The 23,730-nt window shown below is 30.5% G+C and overlaps 1 long non-coding RNA gene across 1 annotated transcript in view; it reads left to right on the forward strand.

Annotated features, from left to right (window-relative positions):
• LOC148310533 (uncharacterized) overlaps nt 1-23,730 on the forward strand; it is a 238,427-nt gene that overhangs the window by 71,306 nt on the left and 143,391 nt on the right. The window contains exon 3 of the long non-coding RNA XR_015837387.1: nt 8,426-8,472. This is a non-coding gene — a long non-coding RNA (uncharacterized LOC148310533). The remainder of the gene's footprint in view (nt 1-8,425; nt 8,473-23,730) is intronic.

Genomic DNA, 23,730 nt, shown 5'->3' on the forward strand with positions numbered 1-23,730 from the left:
ACTTAAATTAGTATACTGCGAACCGCGCTAGATGGGCCAAGCCGGACAATACGGAGCTTTTCCACCCTCACACAGAGATTTCAGAAGGGCCAAAATAAATAAAATGGAATTGAGAGATGTCTCCAATGCCATTCCTTGAATACGTGATCCTTTTGACAGGGATGGATATAATTTGAAGTTTTCTGTGATTATTTCTATTTTATAATTTTTTCAAGGTCTAAATCTCAATATAACCTCTAACAAATTTTAAGACTCTTAAGCCATGTCACTCCTGCACTTAAGGGACCAGTCTAGGGTAATATTAAATATATATTAGTGTGTTAAAACACGAATACTTATTTTACTCCCCCCTGGAAATTTAGCCCAGAATCTCCAGTACGGTAACTAAACATGATAACCAGTGTAATGGTTATCATGTTAAGTTTAGTTTACAGAGGCGGATTTATTTAATTTTACCCTGGATCGGTCCAGGGGACTGGTCTTTGAAATGCAGTAGTGATAACTTTGCTTTCATGTTTGTAGGTAACGATCAAAATAATACTGCGGCAATACCATGCAGTGCCTTACGCAGCATAAGGTGTGGATAAGGGTTAAAAGGAAGGAAGTAATGTCACAATATTTTTCAATGCGAAAAAACAAGAAAAAAAGCGAGTTTTTCAGTTAAAAAAATCGCAGGCAAAATAGTCCTCTGTTTCTTACGATTGCTGAAAGCAAGTGCGACGGCACAAACTACAGAGGACGATCTCGCTTGACTCGCATTGACAAAATTATCTCTCACGTGCGTTGTAGCGAATACCTCGAAGTGACGAGCGGAGTATGGAGACGGGTGGAGACTGATCGTGAAAGAAGTAAATCAATCATCACACAGATTGCAAGAAGAAGACAAGTGTATAAATTAATTTTTAATTTAAGTTTTACTTAGTTAATACAATTATTTCTTAAAATCTATTGTGACACGTATTTCGATACATTCCGCATCCTTTTCAAACATTGTCAAACAACACCATTTCAAATATTGAATTTGAAAATTATCAGGAATGCATTGAAAAACGTGTCATAATAGATTTTAAGAAATAGTAGTATTTACTAGGTAAAACTTGAATTAAAAATGGATAGATTTTACCACAAAGTGACTGACCAAATCAATAATGAATGTATAAATTAATGTTGAATAAGCGTCCGTCAGTTTCCAAACACGTTTAGTTTATAAAGAAATAATAAATCATTCAGTAATCTAATGTTACTACAAATCAATCACACGCCAATGAAAGTAGTGGAGCAAATTTCGCTTTCAATTTTGATTTCCTGAAAAATTGCCAACACATCACCCTGAATCAGCAAACCCTCGTTCCCTAAATATTTACATAAGACAACATCTCGGGCATTGCATGTTTTGCTTACATCAGTCTCCGTCCGGCGCGTGTTTGTTAGGGAAATTGTGTGAAAAGCTTTTTGTCCGAGCTTTCCAAAGAAAGGGCCGGACATTAATGTATCACATGCCCCGATGTCCAGTCTTGTAAACGTCCCCACCCCACCGCCGAGGGGTGAATGGGTAAGGGATGTTTTACTAAAACATGTAAAGTGGAATGTATTGTTGTCGGTTTTGTCTCGTTGAGACTAATCACATATCTTATGTCGGAAAAATACAAGAATGGCACAGATTTCTGTAAGTCATTCCGTGTGAGGAAAAAAGGTAATGTATTTTTTTACTTGATAATACATTGTAGCAAACATTAATATATAACCTACAGAAATTGTGTTATGTTGAATAATTAACATTTTAAAAGACAAAATACAAAATACAAAATTTGTTTTACGTGTTGTGCACACATACGTAAATTATCTTGAAAAAAATTAAACACTCGTATAATACCAAATAATGAGTTTTATTTTATTTTACACGACTAAAATTTCTAAAACTTGAGTTGTTTTCATGTAGGTACAGGTGAAAAGTGAAACAAAATACAAATCAAATTAATTCATTCTACAAAAAGAAAACCGAATCAATGAATAACATATGCACCTATATTAATTATATAATTAATGAACATACACAAATTTATAAATAAATTATGCATTTCTTATTAAGTTCTTATAATTTATATTCCACTAGTTGATACCACATTTTTTTTAGAAATTCTTTGTGTTTTGATGACAATTAAAAAATAATAAATATAAACAGTTCCCTCCCCCCTCCTCATCTCAAAGACACAACTCTAAAATATAGACATAGCCTCATATACGGTGTTTAAAAATTATCCTGAATGCATCGAAACAAGTGTCTTAAAAGGTTTTATGAAAAGTGAAATTTACAATGCGAAAATTAAACGAAAAATGGATTTATTTAGTACCGCAAAATGACTATCGTATTAATTAATAAAATTATGATAAACATTTCCTGTTAATATTTTGAAAGTAATAGAAAGGTATTCATATAATCCTATAGTTAATTACTAGATCAAAAATCTAAATTATTCGCAAGGCTTAAAAATATATAATTCCATATTTTTCTGTTAATTTAGACCCATGAACGTTGAACACAAAGTCTGCTTACGATATACTAAGTACAACATAAATTTGCACACCACTTTTGCAGATTCTGGACCAAACACGAGATAGTCTCCCGTACTAACTTCCCGTTAGTACGAGAGACGTGCGTCGTAAATGCCGTTCCGGAAAACAGGAGTTAACTTTATCCGGAGATTAATGCTGTTATCGTAGTTGAACCAAATTATGAAACTAAAATTGGACGCATATAGTGTACGAATGCGCCGCGCTGCATGCTCTCTCAGGATACAAGCGAGTGCACAAAAAGATTTCGTACTACGTATATGAGATACGGTACGTGGACTAATTAAATGAAATGTTTGTAAAAGTTTTTTTTTCTGTGAATTTTTTAACAAGATTTTGTTATTTATTTGCAGCCAGAAACAATTAAATAATAAATAAAAAAATATACCGTAGTCGTACAGGAGAAAGTGACCAACTACCAAAACGTAAAACGTTCAGGTGGGCCATTTAAGTCACTATTGCTAGGCGAGAAAATAAACACCAATGCAGTTAGTCATTTTTAACTAGTCAATATATTATACTTCCAAGTTTAAAATCCTTTGGTATTTTTTCAGAGCAATATTAAGCTAGTAAGATATCAAATAGTCAATGATCATGTTTTTGTAAAACAATGCACTTGGTCACTTTCTCCTGTATGACAACGATATGTAATAATTTAAACATCCATGAAAAAAAGAATAATGAACTGTGACAATATTGATTGATATAAAATATTGATTCCTATGTATCTATTGCATTGTTTTTAGGGATCAACCTTGTAAATTTATTATTTACTATCCATATTATTATCAGTTTTAAGATTTACAAAGTGAATATGCTGAAATCTTTTTAAATCCACGTACAAGGAGAATTTTCTTCCACCGTTTTTTAAATATTTGAAAAAAACATCACGAAGCATAGTATGTAAGATTTTTTGGCATATTAACACGGTGAAGTTAGAAACTTGTATTTTTAATTGAAACGCTTTATTTAGTATCCAAAAGGTAATCTGAATTGTAAAGGTTTCTCAATGTGAATAAGTTTTTTTTCTATGAAACAAGTGTCTACAGAATGAAGTATTGGAGTTTTTGAATAGATTGAAAGTAATAACAATGAGTACAGATAGAGAAAAAGGGTCTCGCATATAAATAGTTTTATTATTTTAATGTTTCCAGTGGCCTCCTGCAAAATAGGTAAAAGGGGTCGTTTGAATTCTGGGATAAAATATTTATGTAGCTTTTATGGGTTTCATCCTAAACCTGAATATAAAAAGAAGGTCAGTTATAATACGAAATATAAAAAAAATGTGCAAAGAAATAAAATGATTGAAAAGGTTTTATTCACCATGCGAAAAAGAGAAGAAAAACGTCTTAGCCATATCTTAGCTTATCCTACGATCACATTGTATTCAGTAAAAAAAATGCTTAAAAAGTCACTTTGTTGTAATATCTATATATTTTTTATATAAGTTTTACTTACAAATATTTTAATGTGTCTAAATACTTGTTGACAAATCTGGATTATCTCCAATTAGGAGTTATTTTTTTTGACATCTTGAGATGTTTGAACATGAGTAGAACTTTTGAATGTTATACGTGTGTAAAGTGATAACTTAAACCAGCTTATGATGACGTTAAATTTCCAGACCAGCTTATGACGACGTTATCTTCTTCTTCATATAATTTGATATATCAAAAAATAAGTTTTATTTGTTAAATACGGTGTTTGAAAATGAAATGAATGAAATAAATTATTTAATGCCTCATTTCATGTGTATCGGTAGCGCAGTAGTTAATGCGTTTGATTACAATTCTGAAGGTTCAGGGTTCGATTCCTAGTGGGGAAAATAAATATATGTGATTTTATTGTATTTAATATCACCCGTACCTTAAATACTGGACTGATTATTCAAGTTATTAACGATCAATGTAACACTGCTTACGTGCGATGCTTTGCATAGTGCTCTATGCACTTTTAGAAAAATAATATTTATCCAAACACCTAGAATGCAGGACATTCTAATCTTTAAATAATTAACGATCAAGTTAACAAGGCGTCAATCTGATGGAATGACTTATGCACTATTTAAATGCAGATGGTCAGAGAGTAAATGGGTGAAATAAAGACACGAAGTTTAAAATTAATCTAGTTTACTTCGTATCTCTGAAATACATCCACATGACTCTGAAACTCAAGTTTTCAGGAGATTCGCGCCTCATGAAACGGGTCCGTCCGCGTCCCCCGGCGGAGTATCACGTATAATGCGCAACTTCCGGAAACTTGGCCAATCACAAAGCCCACCTGTCTAACCGGATGTAGCGCTGCAACTTTACAGCCAACCTGCGGTTGCGTTCCCCATGCAAACTATGACGGGAACCTGACGCTAATACCGCGAGTACCTGCGAAACTAACTTCATATTATACGACGCAATAAACACGCGCGGTTTACGTGCACCGTGAATTATGGTGTTTTGAACACCATTGCAAAAAATATATATTAAATTTCATTAACTTTTGTCACTTTATCAAAGGTATTGTTACAAACTATGTCAAGATCATTTTTCTACTTGAATGCAGAAAAAAAACACATTCTTAGGTGAAAAGTTTAAAAAAAAAGTTCTTATATTGACTTATTTTATGTTTATTTATTATTCTTCATTCTAAACCTTGGAGAGAAAGTGCAAGCCTCTAATGTTTATATGACAAATTTATGAAATAAAATGAAAAAGTAAAAAACACGCAATTACTTCAAATGAAAAAGAAAAAAAGTAAGAGCATAACAACAAAATGTCAAAAAGAAATAACAATATAATAAAAATAAAAGAAGTATAAATCAAGTGTATGCATATCAAAGATACATAAATATAAATATGCCCTCGTTTATACATGCACATATAAATGCAAAGAAACAAACATACACTTACACACTCATTATTATTTATGTAATATCATAGTTATTTTTCATATCAAAATGTTCAGTAGCAATCTTATTCTTAGTTTATATATGAAACATGCTCGTATTAATTCCACGAAATTAGTAATTCTTTAAGTCGTATTGAGTTATATCGAATACACTTATTAATGAAGATCGGTAAAATTATAATCCGTATTTTTTTCAATAATTAAAAAAGAGTAAGTTTCAATGCAAACTTACAAAGCTGATTTAAGCTCTCAGGAGGCAAGAGTAATATGTTATGTATATGATCTAGCCATCAAAATCACCTTTTCTTGACAACTGTGTATGATCATGAATTGCTGTATTGGTTTCATAATTGTTGCAAAGTCAAATCACCGCACTTCTAAAATATTCTCAAATGCTTTTCGCAAATACTTTGTGGCACATTTTATAAAATTTACAAAATTAAACAACTTTGTTTTAACCACTTTCTTATTATAAGTACACTTTAACCTACCGGTTTGGACAAGAACCTTGTCATCATCTAATGACATCATCTAATTAACAACTAATGGAATCACCCAAAAAACGTAAGATTTTTGTACGGTGTGTATGGAAGTTTTTGGTGAAGGAATTTAATTAATTATAAGTATTTAAATGTATTTAATATATTAGAATTAATTACACCTTGATGATGACAAGGTTTTTGTCGAAACCGGTAGGTTGAAGATTACTAATAATAATAAAGTGGTTAAAACAAAGTTGTTTAATTTTATAAAGGTTATTCTTAAATGATTCATTATAAATACTTTCTGATATCAAAGCCCTAAGTTCTTGTTTTTATTATTAAAACCATTAAACAAGTGAAGCAGTTTCGGAAATAAATTAAAATATTTGATTAAATCACTGTTTACAACTAAATACTGTATCAAAGATGGAGAATTGAGTATATATTGTAGAAATTGTACGAGTATTCTTGGCACGTTTCACCAGATAAGTGTTCACTAATATTTAGTTAGCGAACAGGAAATCTGTAGTAAAAACAGCAGCCGCTCGCGAAAGGGCGTCGTGACTTCACGAGAGCTTAGCGAAACATGTTTTCGCTATATTTCTACAAAGGTCCCCCACAAAGCCTCCGAAATCTCGATGGAGGAGCTTTTATGCGGGAAACTTACGGTGCAAAGTAGTGCACTTGCGGTATTCATTGCGTCGAGCTTTCTAAGCGAATTTAAGACGACACTAAATTCGAGGCATGTTTGTTAAAGAAGAATCGCCAACGGAATAAATGTTCAAAATATAAAAGTTATCAATTGTATTTTCTTAGCGTTTGGATAATGCAAGTGGCAGTGTATTATTTTTCTTCTTATATTATTTATCCTCATACAATGGTGCGAAAAGTACTGGATCGTATCGCAGTAGTGTTATCTTGATCGTTTATTGCATGAAGGCTAGGTGATCAATCTTGCGCTTCTTATACTAGTCTAGTGTGCTATCAAATAAATATTACAGTGAAAATAACTTTTATAAACGGGAATCGAATACAGGACCTCCATCATGATAGCCAAGCGAGCTTACTGCTGCTAAATGTTTTAGGCGACGAGAACTGTAAAAAATTTAATTTGTTTAAATTTAAAAAGAAAATGACTCATTTGTCGTACTCACATTTCTTGATGAAACTGTATTTTAAATATTAAAATATTTTTTACACATATTTACTTTTTTATACATATATATTTTTATTCATATATATTTCTGTAAAAAACTGTATGGTTGTCCAAAAAACATTTCCTTGCTTTGATATAGGTGCTGACACTATTTATATATAAATAAATAAACCACGTGCTTATAATTGCTATAAAAATATCGAAAGCATTTTTAAATATTGCCATTTTCATTCTGGCCAGTGAAAAGGCGAATTAGCCACTAAGTTTCTACCTGAATCATAAGTGTAAAGGAATGATTTCGATTTGAGTTTCAGTGACTGAATTTTAGCTCCATTGTTGTTCCGTAATCTTACAACCCTGTTTATATTCTATTAGACGTTGTATGGAAGTTGCCCTTAATTAACTTCCTTTGTTTCAACAACATCTGTAGAAACCAATTTCCCGGTAATGGTGTCGCATTAAGAGCTATCGCCCACAGGCAGATTTATGTCGCACGACGAAGGCTTGTTTAACTGCATTCTCCTATTATCCGGATCAGTTCACGGATTTGAAACGTATTTATTTTGAAAAATAGATATTGAAAGAGAAACGTAAAAGATTTTAGCATTTAATATAAATTTCAAGCGACTTTTATTTTTTAAATAGTTAAGAAGCGTTTAAGAATTAAAACAAGTTCCACAATCTGATCCATAATAAAATAATATACCTAACAAACACATAAATGTTTTTGCACAGTGCTCTTTGAAATGTCTGTTTAAATAGAAAAAAAACAGAAAGCACACATTTCTTATATTATTTTTTAACATCTCATCAAAGATGAAGAAAAATATGGAAGTCTGGGCATTTACAGAGCTGACGACCTTCATAGGCTGGTTTGAGTGATCACTTTACACACGTGTAACATTCACCAATTCTGCCCATTACTGACAACCACACTACTCAAATTCTTGGAAGTTCTATATATGTTATATGTTTAATTTTTAAGGTTAGTAAAGTAATGAATATATATATATATTTTTAAAACAACAATGCAATCGAAAAAATTTAAAATACCGACAGCTCTGTCAAGAAGCATGCTGTCCGCCATAATAAATGATTAGTAACGCGTGCGTTGGTGTAACGTGTATATTGGCACTTAATGTGTGTATGTTTATATGTGCTTTATAAATAGCAAGCAAAAATAAAACAATTAATTGCCTATTTACAGAACGCATTATTATTTTCTTTACAAACGATCCAATAAAAGAAAATAAAATATTAATTTTGAGAATTTTTTTTTTGAATCAGTAATAATTTTATTTTATTTTCTTTTCAGATAAAACATATTCTTGTGAGGACATTAACATATCCTGGATCTTGAAGGTAATTATTTTATTATTTTAAATATATATTCGAATCACGTTAATTTTTTTTGTATAAATTGATACTTCATTAAATGTACGGTAAAAATATGTTTTATTGCAACATATGTTTAGCTTAATATCGCGATGATCTCTTAAGTTGTTATTGTTAATCCATAGTGAAACGTGTTTAGATGCACTCAGCATTATAATCAAATGTTGTTTATTAACTAAAACAAGAAAAATGTAATTGAAAGTAGTGAAGTAACTTTTTTTAATTGGTAGATTTTTTTTCTTTATTAAATGACTTAAACTTGGAAAATATCAGGAACTATATTTATAATTGCCATTAATATTTCTTTAGTAAAGAAATATTAATCGAAGGAATATTCTTATTCAGCTCACTATATTTCTAGTAATTAATATTACAATAATTGTGTTATCAGAGACAATCCAAGTGTATAAGGGATGATTAATTTCTCTCAGCTCTGATTTTACGAAAAATCGCGGAACGTTGCTTACGCTTTATGCTGTCGTTAAACGAGGGATAATTGATCGTAAAAGGAGTGGAACTAAAAGGAGGGAATATTTCACTCAGCGATATAGCGCTCAGAATACGAATGATTCTAATAAATACGCTTCGTTGGTACGAATGAAATATATAATTTATTCGAAAAGATTAGTTAGAGAAAACTGAGGTAATGGGGTGAAATCTAGATTTTTTAAACGTATTTTAAAGTCACTTAATCGAAAAATATTATCAATTTTATGTAAAGGTAATTAAATAATTTAGTTTGGGAATATTATTTATTTGTAAAAAAGTTATTTAAGTCCTGAAAGTTCAAAAGAAAGATACGAATATTTTAATGCTGGAGTGAAAATTGATATGTATTATATTGTAATATATATTAGTAGAATAGGTCAAAAATAATTTTGAAAAAAAATCGTTTTGGTTTTTTAGATTTATTAATAATTAAACAAAATAAAATTTGCTGATGCTTTGAGGTACGTTTTATAAACAATTGACTAGCAATTTGCCTCGAAATACTCACAGAATAATGAACTTTAATAATTACTATAATTACTTATTTTGTTGATTTTTTTCGATTAACGTGTAAAAAAGACATTCAAATTATTTTTTAAATTTGAATAAATGTTTATTTTTTTTATTTCTCAAGAGTGTCATTGAAATATTTGGTTCCCAAATTTTTGAAATTCTGTTAGAATTGTTTTTTTTTTGCATTTTACTATTATAAAATCGTTTTGGAGTTATTTTCTAAAGACATAAATGGAAATTCGAGAGCTACATACAAGTACTAAACCTTTTTAAAATGATAAAGAAAAAACTTCTCCTCAAATATTATTTTATTATTTCTGTTTACCTTGTTGTAAATTGTTATTTTTTTCAAAATAAAAGTTAAATAAATCACAAAGTTAAATCATAATCTTGGAAAAGGCATTAAAACTTTTAAGTGCTTTTATTGTTTTAAGAACACAAAACATTTTTAACGAAAGTGCTTTTAAAGGCTATAGAAATACGTTGCTATTAATGCCGAAAATTGCGGAGGAAATTAGCATTGTTGTAATTTAATTTTAATCACCTTCAGCGAGGGTATAATAACGGTAATTCGCTTTAAACTGCGGTACCTTGGAGCGATAAATAACGCTAAAGAAAGAAACGTAAATCGGGTAATTAAAAAGAACGCAATTTACTCAAAACCTGCCTGGTTTGGTATTATTTATTTCAGCACACCTAGAAAAAAGTGAAATTATTTATTGATTTAGCGTAACTTTATGGAATAACAAGTTGATTATTAAAAATTAAACACCTGTATTAGTCCAATAATTGAGTTTTATTTCACACCACTAGTTTCGAAACAAGTTTGAATCAAAACTCAATTAGTATTTAGTATTTAATAGTGAATCATTTAATAAATTTCCTTCAACACTTCTTTAAGTGTGTTCTGAAAAGTATTCTAACTGGAGCAAGTGCTTCGAGTAGAGAAGTACAAGCTATTGTGCCTAATCATAAAAGGCAAAATAGATAGTTGACGAGGTTTGAGCAGAAGACAGATTTCATGGCTCTGGAATATACGAGATTGCATGGGGAACAGGATCGTCGAGGCGCTATTTAGAGCTTCCCATGACAAGGATGATTACTATGTATAAAATAATAGCCGACGTTACGGGGATCTGACATGACACGAACAGAGAGAGAAGAAGAGACTTCTGTAAGTGAATAGTTATGATTTGAGCTAGTTACATTTCTAAAGAAGATGTTGTTGAGACAATTGACCGAGGATCTCCAATTTTAGATGGTTATTATGTGTTATTATTATTGATGTATGGAAGAAAAGCATAGAGTTGGCAATTATAGGATGAAAGTAAACAAAATGCAGTCGAATTGCGTTCTCTCAGATGAATGTGCGGTAAAACGTTGCATGATTGATGTTCGAATGGTGATTTTAAGATATTAATATATTTAAAAAAAATTAAGATATAAAGATAAGCAATAACGATAAAACTAAGAAAGGTTTATCGAGATGGTTTGGGCATGTGAATCGAATGAGTGAAGAAAAGTGAGTAAAACGCATTTATGAGACGAACGTGATTGGTAATAGAATAAAGGAAGACCGAATAAAATTTGGCGCGTTTGACTACCGTGCTGAATGTGCTAGGTTCAATTTTCAAGGGGGTTAATTTAAACACAATAATATTTCTCTCCGATTTTCAAATAATATCATCCTGGACTCTGAGATGCAGGACTGATCGCCTACATCAATTTAACGATCAATATAACAGTGCTTTTAAGCGATTCAGATCCTTGTGCTTCACTGTGTCCAAATAATAGCAAAAAAAAATAAAGACATTGAGTATGTTATATGCAGAAAGAACTGAAATTTTATAGACAAACGCTTTTACATTTTATGTAGATAAATGCATATGTAGCCGCGCAAAATAAGGGTACTTTGAAAGGCGTATATGTAAAATTATGTAGTTTCTTGTAAGTCCCTACTTGTATATCTAAGGTTTTTTGCGTTGAAATTGTTCGATTGCCTTGCCTTCTGCATAAAGAGAAAACTCCTTACGACCGTCCTAGGCCCAATACACGATTGGGAATAAGTCTCCCCTACCTGAAAACTTGAGGGCAATAAAAGAAAATGGCAAAACCACCCTTTGTTGATCGTAATACTTACACCCTGCCCACACAATCAAGCAGAATAAAATTTACTACATACATGTCTGTAATTCGTAAGCCACCGTTTTGTACAGCGAATGCCGAATGGGTTAAGTTTGTGAACGAGTAAATTTATGGACATTAAACATATGTACAGGCTTTTCTACATAATTCTAAGCTATGGATTTTAGACCTTACGTCAGTTAGTATTTATGATATTTCTTTTTTATTTTGTTGTATTTTTCTTATTTTTTTAAAAATATTTCTTTTAAACAAATCATAAACTGTAGTTGCTTCAACATACATATTAAGATGAAGAAAAATATAGAAGTCTGGGTATTTACAGGAATAATGACCTGTTTAACGTTGTTTAAGTGATCACTTTTCACGTGCAACATTTCCCATTATATCCACGATTGACGAAAATAGGAGTAGTGTGGTTATAAAAGTGGTTAAATTACTCAATATAAAAGTGGTTAAATTACTCAATTATATATACTTCGTACATAGTATCATAAAAACGTATGAATAATCATTTAAGTATAATAATTCAATCAAATCCGGACTTTTATTTTCTAAGCGTCCACCTTATCCCCATCAATAAGTTATGGAATGCAATATTGCTGATGGCATGAGTACGGTATGCAACCCTGAGTGGCCTAGGTGTTGCAGCTATTCTCTTTTTTCGACTTAAAATTTCTACTGCTTTTATTTTCAAATATAAAAATGATTTATGCCTTTAATCCTGAACTCTTTTACTTACATAATCTGTGTCCCATCAAATTTATTTCAGTCTTAAATCCAAAATTTTTGTGTGATAGACTGATGCGGTGCTCTATGCACCATTAAGTTTGGATGGGGATCAGAACAGTTGAAACAAAGCCACGTTTTGAATATTGAATTTTATCAATAAATTTCTTTTTCAGGCTGTGAAGCAGATTTTGAATAATTCATAAATATTTTTCAAATAAACTTGGTAAAATAAAACAACTTTGTTTTTAACCACTTCCTTATTGGTAAATTTTAACTGCAAACTTAACTTAATTACCCATTTCTTAAACCCACCCACTCACCTAACTATGAATATTTCAATGTTTTAGAATTACAATGAATGACAAGGTTCTTTTTAAAACCGGTTGGAGAAAAAAATGTACCTACCAATAAAGAAGTGATTAAAAACAAAGTTGTTTATTTTAAAAAGTTTATAAAATGTGCCACAAAGTATCTACGAAAAACATTCAGGAAATTTCTCAAATATATTTATTTTTTTATATACAATAAATAAACGTATTTTTGCTGTTGTTGCAGAAACATATTTGTTTAAAAATTACATCCTGGAGAGCCTTAACCACCCTTTCGCGTGAACCCTTTGCTGTGCTACTCAACTTGGTACCCACGAAAAGCCCTAAATGCAGGAATATCCGAAAATACGAGTGCAAAAGTCTGGCAACTTAAAGTGCTTTATACATTACGGAACAGCTATTGTGGAGCAAAGTTCCCTTTATGCTGTTTGCTCTTCGCAGGTAGAAAGAGAATGCGGGTGTAATGAGCAAAAATAACCTGTAACGAGAATACCTTTGATAATGCAGTATTTGTATTTGCGATTATTTTGCAGATGAAACAGGTAAAAATAAAGTAGTTTGTGTGGAAAATGTTAACTTTGATGTTAATTAAAGTACTGTTCTTTGAAGATGTATATATTTTTTCCACGAAATATTTTTTAGTGTAATTTGCAATGTGTTAAAAATTAACAAAAGTCAAAATAAATATATAATAAAGTATTGTTTTTTTTATTGTATTGTACTGATACCAATATCAGTCCAGGGTGATTTTAGATATCATAATTATTGAATTGGAAATGGTCTTTGCAAAAGTAGTTTATGTATGTATAATTATTTGAAATATTTTTCATCATTTTATAACTTTTTGGGTTTGTATACATCCTTGTCTACAAATCTGGGTTTCTCCACCTCGTAGTTATATTTAAACCAATCATAGATGACTTCCGTGAACTCAAACATGAAGCGTCGTGAAATTTATGATATATGCTTGAGTTCCAAAAAAAATGAGTAGTATGGTTGTCAATCATGGGTAGAATGGTGAATTTTACACACTTTTTATCTTCCATGTTCCTTTTCATGTAAGTTGAGTTGTCAAAAATGAACAAATATTTTACTTTTATAATTATTCAAGTTCATATTATAATGAGAAATTCATAACTTTATATTCTTAACATAAAAATAAAAAATAAAGGAACTCTTAAGGCATTTTTTAAATGTGGTGTGATTCTTTTTATTTTATGAATTATGAATTATTATTATTTTTTATGTAATAAATAAAAAAAATAAAAAAACATATTCGCTAACTAGGTGGAGCATATGGAGTCCACAAACTGTCTCCAGGCTTTTCTGTCGGCTGCCAGCTCCCTTGTATGAAGTTCTGACGAGAACTGCCGACGTATTAATAAATACGTATAAAAAAAACAAAAAAAAAAACTCTTAAGGTCTCTTCCAATAAGGGTACGTTTTTTGTTGTTTTGAATGTACAAAAAAAAAATGATTATGGGTATTCAATGCACAACCATTTAACGACTGCATTTTCATTATTGCCTAAATATATTTAAGTCTTGAAAGAAACTGAATTTATTTTGTACATAAAGCCTTAGTACCCATAAGTCGGGTACATCCAGTTTTCGTTTTCAGAAATGGCAAAACCACTCAAACAAGCTCGGCGTTTCTTTTATTTTCAGTACGTTTGGTAGTAACTGCACCGCCCCTCGCTGCACGGGGCGCTTCATTGAACAGCATGGTAGTTAACCAAGGGTTGGTTTTCTTTTGAAACCCGACGGACAGCCAAGACTTCTGTTTTATTTCGCGAGGCTAATTTGGGGTGGTTATTAGGGGATGAAATCTGTGGATAATAACGTCGTAAAATCATCCCACAGTCATTGAAGTTTTTATAAAAATATGACCGCAATGAGCGCGGAGGGTTAGCGAATTGTTTTCTGATAATGAAGGGTTTTGTCTTTTTACTAACGGATTTTTAAAGCTATTGTTCTCATTTTTATTTATTGCGGCAGTTATTTACAGAGTTCATGATTTGAAGATAGTATTAATTATGATTTCAAGCTTTTTTACAAGCACCATCTTTCATTTTAAAAATCGTTACCATTTTTATAAATGTAAATGAATATTTTAACGAAATTTTGAGTTTGTCAAAATACTTGTTCATAAATCTGAATTATCTTTATTAAGAGTTTATTTTTTTACACAATTTTTTGGTATCTTAACAAAGATGAAATAGAAAATGGAAGTCTAGGCATTCACAGGGAAACCAACGTCCTAGGCTCCTTTCATACCCAAGTGGTGCATAGGGCATCCTATCGAATATTGCTTTAACACGATTGTAATTATATGCAGAGTGAAGTCATACGCTTTAGATTCTTGAATTAAGGAGTTTAATACATTTGATGGCAGGTAACAGTTGCTAATAGGAGCATATAGACATATATATTTATATATGAATATATATATATATATATATATATATATATATATATATATATATATATATATATATATATATATATATATATATATATATATATATATATATTTATATATATATATATATATATATATATGTATATATATATATATATACATATATATAAATATATATATATATTTATATATATATAAATATATATATATATATATATATATATATATATATATATATATATATATATATATATATATATATATATATATATATATATATATATATATATATATTTATATATATATAAATATATATATATATATATATATATATATATATATATATATATATATATATATATATATATATATATATATATATATATATATATATATATATATATATATATATATATATATATATATATATATATATATATATATATATATATATATATATATATATATATATATATATATAAATATATATTTTTTTATATATATAAATATATATATATATATATATATATATATATATATATATATATATATATATATATATATATACATATATAAATATATATATATATTTATATATATATATATATATATATATATATATATATATATATATATATATATATATATATATATATATATATATATATATATATATATATATATATTATATGACTTTATTCTAGCTTTATTGAAAAAATAAATTTTATAAATAACTTTCATGTTTTAATACATTAATTGTTCTTTAAATTGTATTTATTTGCATCACATCTCTTTCCTTTGATAAACTGAGTATTTATTTATACCTTATTAAAAAATACTTATTTTGGTAAACAAAATCATTATTAATGCACTGTAAAGAAAATAAATATAATTTTTTCAGGATGAATTGTTCTTGCTACAAACAACCAATTATGTTTTGTATTTCAATGTCACGACCACCCTTAGGTCCATTTCTTTTATTTCGTTCCAACCCCGAGTCGGTGGGGAGGAATGCAACTCGATACTGGACGAGTAAGACCCCTATCCTAAAAGAGAGATGTACGGTACAGCGCTTCGCTAAGCACAATAGGTGGTCAGATGAGAAAAGGGGACAAAATGATTTGTAATAATGAGGGTTGTGGCAGGTGAAATGCAGCCTCTTTTACAGGTTTTACTGGCGTCGCAAAAACGTTTTTCAGTAGTTAAAAACTGTGTAAAAAAGAGATTAATGTACCTACTAATTTATATATGTAAAGGAAATAAAGTATTTCAGTATTGGATAGCCTCAGGAAAATGTTTGATAAGAAGTGTCTTTATGAAACCTTTGCTTGTACTTGTATAACATCTAATTCTTACTTTTTAACCACATTTTATTATATATGTAGGCAAAAAATTAACGAATTTATCAGAATTGTATTTTAGTTGTTGTATTTTTTCACATTCTAACGATTGAACGATGTTATTTAAAAGAAAAAGGAATGATAAAAATATGAAATTAATATAAAAATGACTCCGACATTATTCATTAACACACTAGATGAAGAAGAATATGGAAGTCTGAGCATTTACGGAGCTTACGACCTTCATAGGCTGGAAGTGATCACTTTACACGTGTAACATTCACCAATTCTACCCATGACTGACAACCACACTAACCAAATTCTTGAAACTTCTTTATATATTGTTCAAATTCGAAACATGGTGCTTGAATTCACTAGAATTTCAATAGAAACATCTATGGTGAGATGAGAAAAGCTTTTTCTTGAGCCGAAACACTTTTATTTGTATGTGAGGCCTGAATCCTGGATTATAATCAAATACTTGAGAAACGCTAGAAAATATCCCGTTAATTTTTATTATTTTAGCATTTCATTTGACCAGTTAATTTATTCTCAACATATTGAGTGTGTTTCAAAATCACTCAAAATATTGTAAGCATTACACAAGTTTATAAATTGATCACTAAAGCCAGTTAAAAGTCAGATCGTAAGATGCTCAGACTTCCACATTTTTTCATATAAAAACGATAGGTATTCCTTCTCAAGTCGAGACACCTATATTAATCGATATCTTTCACGTTTAGATACAAGACACACAGACATTATGCAATCTTGGCGCATCCCTGCAGGGTGGGTCCTTATGCAAGGATCGGATGTAGATCGAGGGTCAGGACGTTACTGCTCTCGTGGGAAATCCGGAACTTCCGGCGGAGAAATGTACCCCGGAGTTACGGACTTACGGATAGACAGTGTAAATATTATACAGCCGATGAAACGCGCTTACAAATGGAATCTTCTATTTGCTTACGTTACGTTGAAATAATGTTTAGGTAGTTTTGTTTGTTTGGTTAGGGGATCGCCACATCGAATAATTAGTTTTTACTTCATTAATCACTGGTCACAAATTCATTATTAAAATAATCTCATAAACGTAATACATAATATTCTATATACTATTATTTTGGTTTGTCGAATGAATTAACATATCGCTCACTCCTTTCAAGAACGTCATAAATCAAAAAACTTGATTTTTCAGGAGAACGTTTTTAAAGTTTCAAAATATAATACAATGTTTTAAAAATAAATATCAAGACACTTATTGAAGTTTTTACTGTGTAATAGATCTTTTAGGTAAAACCTGAAGGTTTTTTTTCCATTTGAAAAATATTTAGTATATTTGAAGAAATAATTTAACAATACCTTTTCTTTAAAATGCAAAAACAACACTTTCTGCCCTGTAGCGGGTAAATATTAAGTTTAAAATATGACTCTTTTGCTGGGATATAGTACATTTTCTGGGCATTCCGAAAACATGCACAACTGAAAATTGACGATTTTTGATTTATGACGTTCTTGAAAGGAGTGAGCGATATGTTGCTGTCATATTCATCACAAAGGGTTGTTTCACGATCAACGCTCAAACGTTTTTTGCAACGTATAAGCATATAATATTTTTCTGAATTATTATATATCACATACTAGGTTCTTCTCTCTTACAAGTCTCTTATTTACATTTTTTCAAAAAACAGAATTATCCAAAGAGATGTCATATGTCACACTCATATTTGGGTCACCCTTAATATTATAGATGGACAAAAAAATCAGCAAACTGTTTTACTATCCGTCGATTGTTTGAGAACTTCGTACTTTCAGGGTCTGTGACCAATGACTGTAAAGAAAACAGTGATAAAATTTAATCGCATGTGAGTTGCAACATCTTTTTAGACAACGTAAAATCTAAAACTTTAACTTAAATGAAACATCTGAATTTTAAACTTTAATATAAATCTTGGACAGAAAAAAAATTGATTAAAAAAATTTCTCGTAAATAATGTGCTAACCAGATATGTAATTAATGATTTTATCACACTGAAAATATTATTTTATGTGACGTTATCTTTGTAATCTTACCTCGACAACTATCAAAATGAATTGTGAACATGTATCCTGTCAAAAGTCTGATGGTGTCAGTTATGAGATCTGGAGTCAATTTTTAAATCCACACATTAAAATTTAAACCTGTCTTCAACCATCAAATATCACAAATTGCCTATATAAAATACGAATATGTAATATCGGTAAAAATGTAAGATACCAGCTGGTTGTCACTATATTCCTTACATGTCTGCAACTCCTTCATATGTCTACAATTCCTGCAACAACGTCATACATCAAAATATTTGATTTTTCAGGAGATCGTTTTAAAAGTTTAAAAATATAATAAAATTTATTAATAATAAATATCAAGCCACTTATTGATTTTTTCGTAAAACCTGAATGTTTTTACTCCACTTGAAAAATATAAAGTATATTTAAAAAATAATTAAATAGTACGTTTTCTTCAAAATGCAAAAACAACACTTTCTGCCCTGTAGCGGGTAAATATTACTTTAAAAATATGATATGGTACCTTTTCTAGGCATTCTGAAAACATACACAATTTAAAATAGACGATTTTTGATATATGACGTTGTTGAAAGGAGTGAGCAATGTATTGCCTCGGTGCTTCCGATTGGATATCCGTTGTAAATTTTACGAATGTTCCGTAATTCTGAAACATGGTCACTGGTCAAATATTTTTTTTGCAGAAAAAAACTATGTGTTCGTTATTTTAAAGTATTACAAAAAAGTGTTTTATTAAAAACGAATCCAGAATAAGATTCCTGGATATCAGAGGGAGAGGGAGTGACGGGAGGAATAGGGGATAAGCAGCAAAAACCGTGAGCGCCTGTCTTTCTCCTGGTTTTCGAAAAAAACTTCTCGGAGCTTCGGTTCGCAAGCCTTTTTTGTTTACCTATTGAGGTCTCATTCAAGCAAACGTAAAAGCCATACGCTTAAAACTTACATAATAAAACAAACTTTTTTCAGTACGTAATATTATGTGCCTTCGTGCAGCTATTTATAAGGTAACATTATTCATAATGCAATAATGAAGAATAACATATTTATATTATTTTTTGACATCTCATCAAAGAAGAAGAATATGGAAGTCTGGTCATTTACGGGGCTGACGACCGTCATAGGCTGGTTTAAGTGATCACTTTACACACGTGTAACATTCTAACCAAATCTACCCATTATTGACAACCACGCTACTCAAATTCTTGGAAGTTCTATATATATATGAACCAATTTAGAAACCTTGTTCTTGAATCAATAGAACTTCACAAGAGACATCTATTGGTGAGATGTTAAGACGCTTTTTACTAAGCAGAAACTCTTATATTAGTATGTGAGGTCCGAATCCTGGATAATCACACAGATTTTGTGAACAAGTATTTGGACACACTCAAAATGTCGTGAAGAATATATTTGATGGAATACAGATGACATAAGTGAAGTAGGGTCGGGACTGTCTAGGACACTCTGGGTTGCATACTCGTATATGTTTACCCAAGTACAAATTTGTGCAAGTTTTCGCTCTCTATTTATGGTTTCCTTTGAACATTGACACTCGACTCAAAACTTTATTATACTATCCTTTTTTCACTCATTCGTTTCACTTGCCTAAACTATCTCGACATACCTCTCATAATTTGATCGTTAATGCTCATCTCAGTCTTGTACTTTTTACTTATATCACTATTCGAACATCTATTATACAACGTTTTTTCCACAAATTTGCTCAGAAAACGCATTTTGACTGCATTCAGTCTACTAACATCTTTCTTTGGCCATCACTATGCTTCACTTTCATACAATTAATATGGTTGTAACGACTAATGGTACTGGAACACCGATGATGAGGAAGACGGAAACTTAAAAAATGAAAATCAATTGATTATTCATAAAATTATAAGGGCAAGAAGAGTAAAGCGACGCCAATAAATTGAGTGAAGCACGATGTTTCGATTCTTAGCAGTACTGAGTATAAACACAAAGAAAACACCTCACCAAACCGATCAAATAATACTCAGTACTGAAACTCAAAGACAAAGAGCGTGACATATTAAGTTTAAAAGTATGTATGTCTATCTGAGCACGAAAATATTGGTCCTCCATCATTTATACACTATTTTAAAGGAGTTACATGTGGTGGGGAATATATTGTTAACATTTAAAAGTTAATGAACTGCGTCTCTTTGTTCTTCTCGCATACATTTATGAATTTAATCTTATTAAAAAAAACTTTTGCATAAACTAATTTGGGAGAAACACTGGTCATTTGGCAAAAAAATAAATAAAGTAACAAAATATAAAACACGCCTGTCGGATCTGAAGGTGTTTTGATTCGGGGGTGAGTACGGTGAAATGGAAGTAAATTAGGGTCCAGTTACTGACAGCGGCCCAAATTAATGCGTTTCCCTTAATGCACGCGCCATATCCGGCTGAAAAAAATCAGGCTCTGGCTTGAAAAACTTACCTGGAAAACAAGAGAGAATGTTTTTAGTCCGAAAACACAAAATCCTGAAATATCCTGCACTTAATGTGTTTTTAATTCAATCGAAGGGTTCTTTTAATTGATGCGAATGCGCATTTAAAAATTCAACGTCTCTATTGAGGTGAGATCGTCATTAACAAAAAATTTAAACAAATATGTTCTTCGATACGCAGAAATATACCTATTAGATAATATAAAATATTATTTGTAATTTTCCGAAACCGGTAGTAACAAATAAGTGTTTTAAAGAAGTGGTATTACACAAAGTAAACAATGGATGATAAGGAGAGTGTTTTATTACCATAACACAAACTTATCAATGCTTTTAATTTACAAAATATAAAACATTATTATTTTTTTTAGATATCTCAACATAAATAAAGAAGAATATTTCAGTCCTATGGGTATTTACAGGGTTTATGACCTATCATACGGTTGGTAAAGTGATCACTTTACACACATGCAACAAGCACCATTCTACCCATGATTGACAACCACAGTACTTAAATTTTTAGACAAACAAAATATAAAACAAGTATTAGCACACCCAAATATGTTGCGAATATTATTTTATTTATTTATTTTGGATTGTGTTTTCCTAACCATTCTTAGTGGGTTTTATCCACCACTTATATTATCTCTCTCATTTCTGGAAGCTGGATCTTGGTACCAGTGACCTGTAATGTCTGCCGTCTGCTCCAGCTCTGTTACATTTCAAGGGTAACTGATGATGCTGCATTTTCGCCAATTGCTTTTCCAGACTCCTACATTTTGCAAGTACGGTTTGAAAATACAGTTACCACTGCATTGTTAGCAGAAACGTGATTGTGAACCATTGTCTTGTAATGTTTACAATCTCAAACATAATCCAATTAAATGTTAATATGTCATTTTATATAGTAAAGTAAAGTCTTATTTACTAAAAAAATATGAAATTATCAAACCCCATTTAACCAATTCATTTTGACTGTCTTTTTTTAGACCCTTATCCACACCCAATGGTACATAGGGCACTTCATCAAATTAGGGCTATGTTTAGGGGCTCATTAATTATATAAAGACAAGATAATCAGTTTTAAGCGTCAGGTATCAGTCCAAGATATTATTTGATAAATACGATAGTAAAAAACCCGGATATTCAATTTGAGCCCTAGTCTCAAGTCTAATGCCAAGGAACTTTTCGCCTATTGTGATAAAAATGAGAGATAATTGAGGCAAATATATACGACATTTTTAAGAGTTAATGACGATATATGTTACTAAGAGTCGCTTTAGTATTTTAAGCAGGATTTACATGAACTGAATATGTTGGTCAATGCAAGCATATCGGTCTCTCGTTGTAAAATAATAAACTTATGGATATGGGATGATATTGGCGAAAAAATCAGTTGATTTAATCATAACGAATTATATTTGAAACGTAATTAATAAAATTATTCATGAATACTTTAAAGCTTTGTGGAAAATTATTTTTTTAAACATTTTTTTCTGGTTAATTTTCCTTTGTTTATTATCATCCTATCTGAATATCACTGCAGAGTAAACAAGACCATCTAAAACAAAGCATGCCTGGCATTAAGTATCCGCACGATAACATTGACCGTTAAACAACATTGCATTATAATCCTGCCAAAATATCACCGGCTTATCGCAGTTTTGGCGGGAATGACACAAAATGTTAATCATGTAAAAAAACAACAAAATACAACACGGCTGGCAAATTCGCCGTGAACCAATATCACGCACAAACATTGTGCGTCCCTGGACTATCGTATCTCGGCATGGAGGACGTGGTTTTATCTGACCGCTATACTGAAGCTTACCCCGGGGACAATGAATACGTTCATTGATGCTCACAAGGAGTAGACGTGACCTCCTCGTTCGTTCTGTGCTCCCGGTAGTTTAAATGCCGAATTTGCAAAAATATCGGATGTTTTTATCGCGCGTACCGAAAATTGGTTAAATTACCATAAATAATGTACTTCCGGGTATTATTAGAGGGGAGATGAAATTTTACGCTTACAGTAGGTACTCAAATACCGCTTTAGTAAAATAAAGTTTTTATAAGGAAGTAAAATAGGGGAGTTTCCCTGCACTCTTTATTAATACCAGCTTAATTCTTTTACGACATAAAATAAGGAAAAGTACTACCTTTTCCTAGTAGGTAGTCAGTAATATTGGGTTTTCTTTTTGGCTTTAGATGCGTTTATTTTACATACTTTTTAATACTTTACACCTTATATTTGCGGTGGATAAACATTACATGTAATTGCTCAGTAATGATTTTAATAAAATAAATAAACTGAGCACATACAGTAGGTCCAGTATTCCTTTGTAAGGCATTTCAGACGGGACAACAGTGAAAACGCTTTCAATTATCTTAAAAAATCATTAAATTAAAAACAAACTTAGTAAAGAAATAAGACTGGGGCGGAAACATCCAGTCATACTTACAGAGTAAAAAAATAAATGCTTATAAGGATGTCATATTTCTAAGTTAGTAAGTAATACTGTCCAATTTAAATAGAAAAATTAAATGCTTAACATTCTAGCATGCAAGTATCTTGTTGTAAGGTACCATAAAACCATTCCTGATTGAATTATTTGTAATTTTTACAAATAAAATTATATTCGTACGAAATCATATGGTTTCTCATTGTTAATGAAACTATCCTTTTTTCACCTATATAGACGCAAAGGCCACCAGGCCAGAAAGAGC

This window comes from Brachycentrus maculatus, unplaced genomic scaffold (genome assembly GCF_059751285.1).
Source record: "Brachycentrus maculatus isolate JH-2025_06_01 unplaced genomic scaffold, ASM5975128v1 h1tg000092l, whole genome shotgun sequence".
In the NCBI taxonomy this organism is placed as follows: Eukaryota; Metazoa; Arthropoda; class Insecta; order Trichoptera; family Brachycentridae; genus Brachycentrus; species Brachycentrus maculatus.